The sequence below is a fragment of the Canis lupus genome, chromosome 30 (genome assembly GCF_003254725.2).
Source record: "Canis lupus dingo isolate Sandy chromosome 30, ASM325472v2, whole genome shotgun sequence".
In the NCBI taxonomy this organism is placed as follows: Eukaryota; Metazoa; Chordata; class Mammalia; order Carnivora; family Canidae; genus Canis; species Canis lupus.
This window is the reverse complement of record NC_064272.1, coordinates 26536675-26548909: the sequence shown is the minus strand read 5'-3', so window position 1 is coordinate 26548909 and position 12235 is coordinate 26536675.

Genomic DNA, 12235 nt, shown 5'->3' with positions numbered 1-12235 from the left:
TGCTTAACCAACTGAGCCACCCAGGCTTCCCAGTATGGTGTATTCTTTTAATTGGATCCTTGTATTTAATCAGTTCATTTGATACAAATTCACAAGTCGATATTATTTTTGAGGCAGAAGGTTTATTTTTTTCTTTCAACACCTTATTCTATAAGTTTTTGTCACTAACCCAACATATAATAACCTAATGCATTTTTTATTTTCTTAACACAAATGTAAGGGATTTCTTTATAAAAAGTAGCTGAAACTTTTTTTTTCCTGAAGTGGGTCTCCAAGGAAGCAAAGAATTGCCAGACAATTACTTTCTTCCCCCTCCATATAGGAGGCAAAATGTAGTCTTATTAAAATCCTGAGAATGAATTCACTTAAGCTCCCCACTGCAGGATGTTTTTCTGACAAGTTCTGTCTCAAAAAAGTATGTTGTACAACTAATTAAGAAATTATTTTGACAGGGTGAATGTTTTGAAGCTCTGTGTTGTACACAACCTAATATAATCTAATTTTCTTCCAGTGAAACAAAATATGTGGATTTAAAAAAAAAAAAAGCATGGCCAGATAATATCAATAATAGGAGTGCCTCCATTTCAGCTGAGAATTCAAGAAGCAGCCAGCCAATTTGTCTAGGGAAATTTGCTCTCGGCTAAGATGGTATAAAAGGTCTTACCCCTGGGCAAACCATTTATTTTAAAAGTTTAGAAAAAACATTTTTTCATTGATTGTAAGATTTTTTAGAGTTACCATTTCTGTGTGAGAGGATGCAGGATGGGAGGTAAATGGCTTGCTTTCTAGAGGGATAGCAAATTGAGAGTGTTTTTAAGTATTTATAATTAATCTCCATTCTGGGTTTTAAGCATATTCTGGTCTTGAAGCATATTAAAAGAAAATTGGTAGATATACCAGGACATTTATAAATCCCTAGCTAACAAACTATCCTAATTTTTTTGTGCATGTATGTATATGTACATATGTAGTGTGTATACACAAGTGTGTGTGTGTATATATATACATATATATGAGTAATTCTAATAATCCAAAATCTTTATTTTCCCTAATGTTTTTGTTACTAATTAATGGTGCTTTTAGAGTACAAGTGAGAAGACACGTAATAAAATGAATACTTTAACAAACAAGTGCTACTTGTAACATGAATTTTTATATTAAAAACTTAGTTTTCCTTATAAAATGAGAAATATATTCTTGAAGTATATATGTGTGCATGTGGGGGAGCTATCCTAAATTTCACCTAACAGTGCAAAGTACAATGAAAATCCTCATACACAAATTAATAACATTCCCTGTCAAAAGATATTAGGCTTTCAAAATTATGAATACAATAGTTGGGAGTAATTTCCTGTTTCAGAAGGAATGAGCAAACCTATATAGAGGCTGTTTCTGGGTCTTTTGCTATGTTCTATAGGACAATGTTTCCTAAATACCACTGAATCAAATGTGTTTTCTTTTTTTTTTTTTTAAGATTTATTTATTGGGGCACTTGTGTGGCTCAGTTGGTTAAGCATCTGCCTTCAGCTCAGGTCACGATCTCAGGGTCCTGGGATCGAGCCCCACATCAGGCACCCCGCTCAGTGGGGAGTTTTCTTTTCCCTCTCCTTCTGCCCCCAAATTTATTTATTTGAGAGAGAGAGAGAGAGAGAGCAAGCAAACAGGTAGGGGAAGGAGGGGCAGTCAGAGAAGGAGAGAATCTCAAGCAGACTCCCCCCTGAGCACAGACCCTGACACAGAGCTTGATCCCATGACCCCAAGATCATGACCTGAGCTAAATCAAGAGTCAGATACTTAACTGACTGAGCCGTCCAGGCACCTCTCAAATAAAGTGCTTTTTAAAAAGTACCCCTACTTTAGCCACAGGCCCAACTAGCTGAATCACAGCTTTCCTTTTAAAAGCTCCTTAAAATTATTTTACAAAGAGGATTTAGTGATGAGAGAATTAAGGGAGAGGAAGTAATCTAGAAGGACTCTGTTTTTCTGGCCTGAGTTACAGGATATGATGCCAAGGGAGAAGCAGATTTAAGGGGAAGGAGATGCATTCAGTCTTGGAGAGGTTACATTTGAGGTGCTGATGAGAACCTAGGTGGAGCTAGCTGGTAGTTGGTTGCGAGACACGATCTAGAGGTCAGTGGAGAAGGCCAGATTAGAGACTTAGATTTGGATTTGTCTCTTGGTTCTTGATCAGTTAAGTAGCAGATATGAGCAAGGTCTCATAATAAGAGCATAGAGGAAGAAGAAAGTGGTGATCTTTAATTCATAAAACATTTCTGGTTACTTACTATGTACCAGGTGTTGAATCAGACTGTGGGTGATCAAAATGAGTAAGTCTCCTCCCTCAATAAATTCACTGTTTAGTTGGGAAGAAAAATTCACTATTGAATATTTTGAAGAATAACAGTATTCTAGCCTAGAGACCTAGAAGGAGTGGCCATAAGAGTGGGCATCTTGGAAGCCCTTAATATTTGAGATAAACAAAATGAGAGTGAAGAAAGAAGTAAATACTCTCAGTGATCAAGGTGGTTTGTCATGCTTGGGGAAGGCAGATAAAGAATTCTCAAAGCCCTTCTACCTTAGGATTGCCAGATTTGGTCCCATCTCCCCGCCCCAAATCAACTCAAACCCAGGATGCCCAGTTAAATTTGTGAGGTAAACAACGAATAATTTTTCAGTGTAAGTATGTTCCATCCAGTATTTGAAGCATACTTATGGTAATCCAGTTCAAAATTAACTGGATGCCGTGTATAATTTTTCTACTTAAATGATTCAGTAATGATTCCTTGTTATATTTTTCTTGTTCTTGTTGTTGTTATTATTATATATAATTTTGATAGTGCTTTATAGCATTCAAAATATTTTCATAATCTTATGGTAGCCCTAGGCATGGTGAAGCAATATACCCTCTCATTGGGGAATATGTGTGCACTTGAACACAGTTTCTTTGTCAACAGAATGTTCCCCAAAAACATAACTATATTTCTCGTGATAATATCCTGTTTAATTTCATTTGGTGGACAAAGTATTTTCACATAACCATCTCACAACCCTAAGAAGTTCATAGGGCAGTGCTTAGTACATCCAGTTCCATATTAAAAAAACAACAAAAATAACAATGACAGCTATAGTGCAGTTTAGTGACTTCCCCAAAGTCACACAGTTTGATTGTGATAGAATGAAACCCTAACCCATATCTACAGACTCAAACTCCAGTGCTTGCTTATTGGGTAACCCATCATGTTGGGGTTAGACTCTGCATTCTCAGATTTTACTTTATGTAGGAACATAACCTCTAAATTATATTTGGATAAACCTAAAAGTTGGGGCAAATGATAACCGAATGATGGAAAGGGGGATGAATAAATAGTTATAGTTATAGAGAATTAATAAAAATCATCAAAAACTTCGATATATCTTGTGAACAGCTGCCATTAACGAAGCCTTGAAATATTCTTTATAATTTTACGTTTACCACTAAGCGTATTCTATTCTTATGACTTCCATATTTGGAAGAATACATTTGCATAACAGTATATCCAGTTCCTTGGTGTCTGTAAACTTGTAAATAATTTCATAAATTAAAATGACTTAAGAAGAGAACCTAGTTTTATAACTGAAAATTTAATAGGGCCTAGATATTTATGTAATCTATTACTATATATTTGCTCAGTAACATATTCCCTATATGTTTTATGGGATATGAATCTGATCTCTCAGAGTCTAAATTGAGGTTAGTAAATCTATCATAACAAGGATATTAGATTGTTATTAGAAGAACATAAAGCCTTTTACTTTTAAGTTTAATACTTAATGTCTGTTGAGGTTTTTTTTTAAGTTGCTAAAAATAGAAGCCCTGTGAAGTAGGTAAAGAACCCTCTTCCAAAGCAGCTCTGTTTTCTCTCACCAGCCCCTGTTCCTCTTTTATTTTCTTTGCCTGCTGCTTTTAGTTCATGCTCAATAAACGATATCCGTATTTTCATGTTAAATACTATGTTCTTTTTTAATTTTATTTTTTCCCCTGTTTTATGGAGTGTTATGAAAAACTGCTCACTTTAAGAAATTGACAGGTCCATTAACAGAGAGCTTTATGTCTGAGAGTCCAAGCAGTTAGGGCTTCTGGATATTCAGGAAGTGGAGGGTGTCAGACCAGTCATTTTTATTGCAGACTAAAATGATGGCTGCAAGGAGATGGGCTCACATTATCACTTTATATAAATCACCCAGCCTGTCTTTCATTTCTTTCCTCCCCTTAGAAATTGGAAAGCTCAGAGTTTTTATACTTCAAACAGAAAAAGAACAGAAAGCTTAGGAGACTGGGTCTAGCCTAAGGTTTGTTCAGTCCAGCCTGTATCTCAGGGTACCAAGGAGATATTAAGAAGACGTGCATGTCCCCTCTGATTGTTTTCAAAGAGTATGTGTGTCTCTTAAACAAATGTTTTATAACCTGATAGACCTGGTTTATAAATCTCATCCTTGCCATTGACTATCTGGGTGGCCATAGACAGGGTTATATGACCCCTTTTTGTGGGGGGAGTCGATAACACAGTGACAGTAATGACTCTTTTTAGTTACTCTTCTGATGAAAAAGGTATAGGTGGATGGGATCCTGAATTACCCATCAGCTGGAAGTGTTTGTTGAAGAACTTCAGAGGGGGCATTCAAGGAAAGTTCACTGTTTATGACCATAGCTCTAAGTGGAGTTACACCCTGGTAAGCTAAAATCTGAAACGGCCATTGTTCCTCTGGCCAAAGACCCAGAAAAAATGTAGCCTTCGGAGTCCCTTCACTCTTACCCACTTTACCTAGGCCTTTGGAGTCTTACTCCTCTGATGGCAAGAAGACATATGAAGGGTAACTTGGGTAGTGCAATAGGTTAAATGTCCGATTCTTGGTTTTGGCTCAGGTCTTGATCTTGGGGTCATGGGATTGAGCTCTGCATTGGGCTCCACACTCAGTGCAGAGTCTGCTTTAGATTTTTTTCTCACTTTCCCTGCCCCTCCCACTTGTGCTCTCTCTTTTTCTCTCTCAAATAAATAAGTAAATCTTTAAAAAAAGAAAAAAGATAAGGTTGTGAAGCATCCCCTTCACCACAACCTAATGTAACACCAGCCTAACCTGTAACCCTAACCCCAGATCCCTTTCCTGAAATCTACCTGGTCTGCCACGCTGAAGGAGTGCCAAAGAGGGCAGCCCCAGGCCCATCTTGTGATACCAATCATATGGATCAAGGCCTTCCACTCAGAAAATTCAAGAGGCTTAGCGATGCCAAAAGAACCAGGAGAGGAAAAAGCCAAGAGAGCAAGCCATGTGTTTGAAAATTCTTTGCCCAACTACTGTGGTCCAATCCCATGTTCTTCTTCCCATGGGGTACAGAAGAATTTCTCAACCTCAGCACTGTGGACATAAGGAATTGGATAATTCTTTGTTGTGAATGGCAGTTCAATGCTCTGTGGGATGTTTCGCAGCATCTGCAGCCTCTACCTAGGTTGGTAGCACCCCCATTCCCAGTTGTGACAAGGAAAATGTCTCTAGATGGACCTGGCAATGTCCCCTGGGAACAAAATTATCCCCAGTAGATAACCCTACTAGGTTAGAGGGAACAGGGGATCTTGAAATATATCTGGAGGTTGGAATAAGTCACTGATGCCTCTAGAGCAGAATTAGAGACAGTAAGGAAAGGACCTTACACAGAGACTGGGATATAAGAGGGGCTCAACAAATTTAGCTTCCTTTCATTCCTCTGTCCCTGGAGTGGATACTGTGGGGTGCCACCAGATACCCATTTAAGGACCGAGACACTCATTCTCCCAACCACCAGGAACATGGGCTGCGGCCAGCTCACAGCTGAGTCTCTCCACAGGGATTGCCCTCAGCTGAAGGGTGCTGCCTCACTCAAGGTATGTCCTCTTCTCAGGAGCAGCCAAGACCTAGTGACTGGTCATTGCAGGATGTAATTCCTGGCCCCCATATCTGGATTCAGGGCATCCCTGAAGGGCCATTTCAGCTTCATAGCTCCTTGGGGGATCGTGGGATCACTGGAGACTTTTGTGTCTGCACTGTTTCTACAACTCTCTGGTGTCTCTCGCTCCTGACAGTGTTGTGAGTCAACTTTCCCTAGTCAACTTCCTGCCCACAAATCTCTGCCTCAGAGTTGTTTGCCCAGAGAATTTAACCTAAGACATACACACTCCTTCTGTTTCAAGCTTTATGGGAATCTGTTATTTTTTAAATGAGATAATGCAAGTCAAATCCTTACTTAGTATTGCATAACTGTGCAACAAATATTAGCTATTAGTATTTTTATAATGTATCCATGACATTATTTAAATTATCTATAGCTTAGACTTCATCTGTCCCTGTGGGTGATGTGTTTCCGAGGCAATATCCCTAGGAATAAACTGTATATCCTTTATCCCCCACTATTCTACCTTTTGAGATTCATGGAGCCTAATTCATTCTTGTGTGGGTTCTGGTGAACATATCTGTTCCTACTGATGTTCTCCTAATTCTGTTAATTTTGATCATAGGTGGTAATCCTCTTCTAAAGGTCTCCAGTTGGGCAGCCTGGGTGGCTCAGCGGTTTAGTGCCTGCCTTTAGCCCAGGGTGTGATCCTAGAGACCCGGGATCGAGTCCCACGGCAGTCCCTACATGGAGCCTGCTTCTCCCTCTGCCTGTGTCTCTGGTCTCCCTCTGTGTGTCTCTCATGAATAAATAATTCTTAAAAAAAATAAAGGTCTCCAGTGAGCACATTGAGACAAACTCCTGAGGGACCACAGCAGGCTTGGAGGGAGATTTTTAGACTCCATCCCCACTCCAGGTTAGGAGACATTTTTTGTCTGCACTGCTGCCACACTGTATCATACTTGTAAACAATAGGCTTTTTCACCTGTCAGAACAAAAGTTCTGGAGGGGTCATCTTTGCATCTCTTTCCTCCATCTCTATCTCCATTCCCAATATCTCCCTTCGGTTGACAGGAACCCAGATGTGGTTGAAGGAAAAGGATGAGTTGGCTCAGAAGGCATGGAAGGATTGTTCAGCTGAGGGGCAAAAGCAAAGCTTCTCTTGTTAGAAAACATGAACCACAGGCTTCTCAGTGAGACACCAGGAGGCATGAGACCATAGCATAATACAAAATCTTTCCAGAATACGATCACGGACGTCAATTCACATAACACTTATACACACTACATGTACTTGCTACATACAGGAGCCTTTTGTCTGATCTTCTTAAATCATTTTCTGATGTTCCACTAAGAAAAGATGGTCATTAGCTCTATTTCTCAGATGAAGACATCTGTGTCTCAATAGACACAGACAACTTATTCCAACTGGAAGAGTAGAACTCAAACACAGATCCATACAATTTCTCTAAATGACCTCTTTAACATAAAACCTCCCACATGATCTGGCCAAAACCATTTAAATAAAATCTTATGGAACAGAATGCAGAATCTTATGAAATTTTAAGACAAAATGATGAGAGAGCCAAAAAGGAAAAATCACACTGGGTGGAAGTAAATCACATTTAGCTACCTTTTCTGGACTCCAGCTCCATCAACTTTTCACAGGAAAATTCATTTTCTCAATCTTGGTTTCCTTGAGGAATAATTTGCTCTACACACTTCCCAGCCTCTCTTCTCTATTTTCCCATACCCCTGGGGATTTAAAGTGAACCTGTCTGATTATAAATGTGGAAATGAGTAACTAAGCTTGCTCAGTTCAGCAACACCTTTGTTCTTTGTCTTGCAAATACCCCCTACCTTTTTAGAGAATGGTTGAGGTCCTATAGTTTTCCATACACAATTTTTTCCTGGGTAGAGCGTCATGTCAAGACCAGGTTGATAAGAAGCCTTCCTAGCTCAGAGGTGCATCCTAGCTGATCCACTGGACTCTCACCTAAGCTATATTCTCTTGCTTAGCTTCTGTGAGTCGTCAAAGTGATACTTGGCCTCCACCTTGACCCACTCTTCTGATTCTCAAATTGCTCACAGCCTGGCTGAGAAAGGAGGCCTTTTTACTGCAGACTCCATTGGTGCCTTCAACATTCCTGATTCCTAGCAGTATTTGGGAGAAGCTGGAAATCTGCAGGTATATGTATTGAACTTTCTTTTACTTTGCTCAGCCCTAGCCTGGGAGTTCCTCCGAAGTGAAAAGTCCGTTTCTGATTCCTCTTTCTCTCTCATAATCTTCCTCTTGCCAGAGTCCACAGCAAGGATCTACGTGAGAATTTTATTATCTACCTGTCCTAAGTTTCTTGTGTGTAGAAAAACAGGCTACCTATCATGAAAATCTGCTCTTCAGAGATGATCTGGTTGTTTCAAAAATGATGTTAATAAAAATGACATATGAAATTGACCGTATTCATAGGGTACCCATGGCAAGATTTTTGTTGTAACTGACAAACCAGGTGCAGAATATTCCATGTATAATTTAGACCCCTTCCCTGTGGGCTGCGCTGCTGGTTTTGTATATAACCTCAGTTATTATTGCCATTAAGAAAAGATATTTTAGGGACAAACTCATTTTTTGAATAGATTGTTATCTCAAATTAAAAAAGATTACGGGAACTGGCAATCAATGCAGCCATCTAATTGCCATTCCTCCAATTAAAAATTAATATACAGAAAGAGCTGCCTGGAACCAATTGGTCTTAGGATAATTTTGAAATGAGGAGAAAAATAACAGTTTAAAAGCAGTGGGCTTGGGTTGGCTTGGGAAGGGTTGGTGGCTGCTAGTCTGGCTGCAGGGACAGGCATGTTCCTGACCTTGTGCCTGTGGCCGCCACACCCAGGGCTGACTGGAAACAAAGGAACGAGGAGCTCGTGTCTCATTGTTCTTCCTCTGTTAAAGATTTATGTATAAAATCACTTATTTTGTGATGTACTTAAGAATAGATGGCAGGTGTCATTTTTGTACAGTGCATGTCATTTTATCGAAGCTGTGGAAAACGTGTATGATGGTGCTTGTGCTAAAAATGTTCCTCTGTTCTTTGAGGATGTCAGTGATGCCATCCCAGCTTGTTCTCTTCTGCAGAAGTTCATTTGCTGAGCAGTGTTCAGATAGATGGGGACCAAGGAATATGAAATCAAAGAGAGCCTCTTGTGTCTTGAAGACAGGACATCCTTCTACTTGGTTCAAAATAAGCCTCTTTAATCTGAAAGAGTCCTACTTTGCATATTGAGTATAACAACTACTTAGTTTTAATTTGGAACAAATCATCATATATAGTGTGTGTATACATACATGCATATGAATGAACATAAGTACATACGTATACATATATTAAATACAGTAGAGGGGGGCAGCTCAAGTATCCAGAGGTCTAATCAGATCCCAGTAAGGAGATGGGTTTTAGTGAGAAAGGAACAGCCCTTTATTTGATGGAGAGGGGCTGTGGGTGAAACCACATGGTATCTAAGACCTGTGATACTGGAATGTTACTTGAGATCCTCCCACTTCAGGTAAGATAAGATAGAGCTAGAGGAGATACCCAAAAAGAGCATGAGATTGATTCAAGGGACAGGCAGCTGACTGAAAAAGATGAAACTGTGAGGTGAAAAGACTGGGGCAGGGAAGGAACATGTCATAACTGCCTGCAAATACATGAAGGGATTGAAACTGACAGGTGAGGTCATGTCCAGTCGGGCCCAACCGGTCCCACCCAGGGATCATCTGTGAAATATGTGAAGGGTGATCAAGGAGTCAGAAGGAGAAGAACTGAGGTGGAGAGGAGGCTGAGAAGTAGGCTTAGAACCAAGAAAAGGAATGTTACTTGGAATATAGGAACCAAATTCTTGGTGATCATTGTCCCCAAATGGGGTATAATTTCCATACAAGTGGCTCTCCTCAACATATGGTGAATATATGATGTGATGTCAAGGAAGATCAGAGAACCCTCCCCAAATTCCTTGTTCTCTGCTTCCTCCATCTTTGCTCTGAGTCTCACTCGGCAGCCTTTGTGGTCTTCAATAATTAAGTTTGAGCCTGGCGTGACTACCCAGACACCTCATCTCCCTCTTAGCTAGCCCTCAAGGTTTTGCATTTGTGACTCCTGAATACCTCCCTAGTCAACCCTGGTTTTTAGTCCTCATTGCCACCTGCCTCACTAATGTTCAGAACCTAACAGGGATCAGTTAAATCAGCCTGTAGGGGGATAGGGTGAGGTCAGAAACATTGGTGTTTTTAAAGTTAGCCTGTCTCAACCAACCAATTTTCTCTTCTCAAACATACCTCCAGATTCTACCTCTTTGCTTTTGATCATACAATTTCTGCTTGTGGAATGCCTACAGTTTGGACCCAGTTCCAGTGCCATCTTCTCCAAAATTTTCCCAATTGTTACTCCAGCACTTTGAAAGAAATGGCTCCTTCTCAGAACTCCCATAATACTTCCTTCGACCTCTGTTATGGTACTTATCACTTTGGATCTAGATTCTGGATATGAATGTGGATGGATATATCATTTCTCTTTTAAGAATTTGTCTCTTGGAGTTTTTTGCTAGCCCTTAGTGTCAGAAAGTAAAAGACTTTCAACATGGCAAACACATGGTTCTAAGATCTTAATAGGTACTGGATCCATTAGTATTCATAACCATCCTATAATGTAGGTACTTTTATTAATATCATCACCCTCATTTTGTAGATAAAGAAACTGAAAAAGCTAAGCCAAGATTATTACAGTTAGTATGTGGCTGACTCATGATTGGAACCTAGGCAGTCTGGCTGTGTTCTTAATAGCTATGCTCTGCTGCCTTCCAAATCCATGAGTTAATGAGTAAGGGTACATGGGTTAGTGTAGTGTGCATTTTTGGCAGGGTCTTTCTGACCACCAGCATATCTGTGCAAAGCAGTGATTCCAGGGTTGACAACAGGACTGGGATGGGATGCTCATTGGTGTTCATAGTTCTATGCCCCAGGGAACCCACCTAAATCTCTGTTTCCTTATCTCCTGGGCTCAGACCTTGGCTTTTCTCTTCCAAAAAAAGTAGCATGTATCATAAGAGGCAGCACTCTCCCATGTGGCATAGGGTGTAAAAAATTGATTGCATCAAGTATAGGTGTGTTGAGGGTGGGGTAAGAGATTTCTATAGCTGCCTCTGTGGCTTTTTTTGTTTTTAAGATTTATTTATTTATTTTAGAGAGAGAGAGAGAGAGAGAGTGTGTGTGTGTGTGTGTGTGGTGGAGGGGTTGGGGAGGGGCAGAGAGAGAGCATCTCAAGCAGGCTCCCCACTGAGTGCAGAGCCCAGCTCAGGGCTGGATCTCATGATCCCAAGGTCATGACCTGCACCAAAATGAAACGTCAGATGTTTAACTGATGGAGCCACCCAGGTGCTCCCGTGCTGTTGTTTTGTTTTTTGTTTTTGTTTTTGTTTTTGTTTTGTTTTGTTTTAATTGAGGATGGGTTTCGATATTTCTAAGCTCCTGGGGTCAAATGTTTCATATTTTATCATCCTATAGGAGAACTTTACACATGTAGGGAAGTATTTCTCAGGTGTACAAGAAAGTGAGGTGTTCACAGGGCCAAGTAAGGAGCAAGGGGTTGGAGGGTGGGGTGAGGGAGACCAATGCAGTACTTGACTATTTCCTCTTCTCTGTAGCAGGGGGAAGTGGTGGGCAACAATCATCAAATGAGGCCACAATGACTCTGCAGCCCAGACTAGCCAAAGCCAGAGTGCCTCTGCCCAGGCTGCAAATGCTCAAATTAGCCAACTGCAAGATTTTACAGGCAGCTGCTTCCCTTGAAAGGAAAGAAAGATAATTTAAATTTTATATTTACAAAGAAAGTATAAACATGGCCACTCATCCCACAAATAAAATCTAGTCAATTACTCCCTCGTTCATCTGTTCGTTCATACATTGAACATCTGCGTATTGGAGACCAACTCTGCTTGAACCCCAGGATTAGGCATTGGTAAAGGGGAACAGAAATTTAAAAGGCCAGCCCTGTCCTTGGGGAGATAGGCTCATATATGACTAACTATAATTGTATTTAAAGAAATCACTAGATAGGATGTAGATATAAGTATACAGGATAAAATGAGTTCCTCATTTTTATGAAGTTTAATTGAACATAGTATTTAAAATTGGATAATCAGTAAAATCACACAAACATTTGAAACACACACATACATTTGCTTTCCCCTCTAGCACCTTTAATTTTCTGTGCCTGATACCTTAGATGAGAGCCATTTTCTAGGGTTTTTTTTTTTATTTTTTTTCTAGCTTTGTCAGTCTAT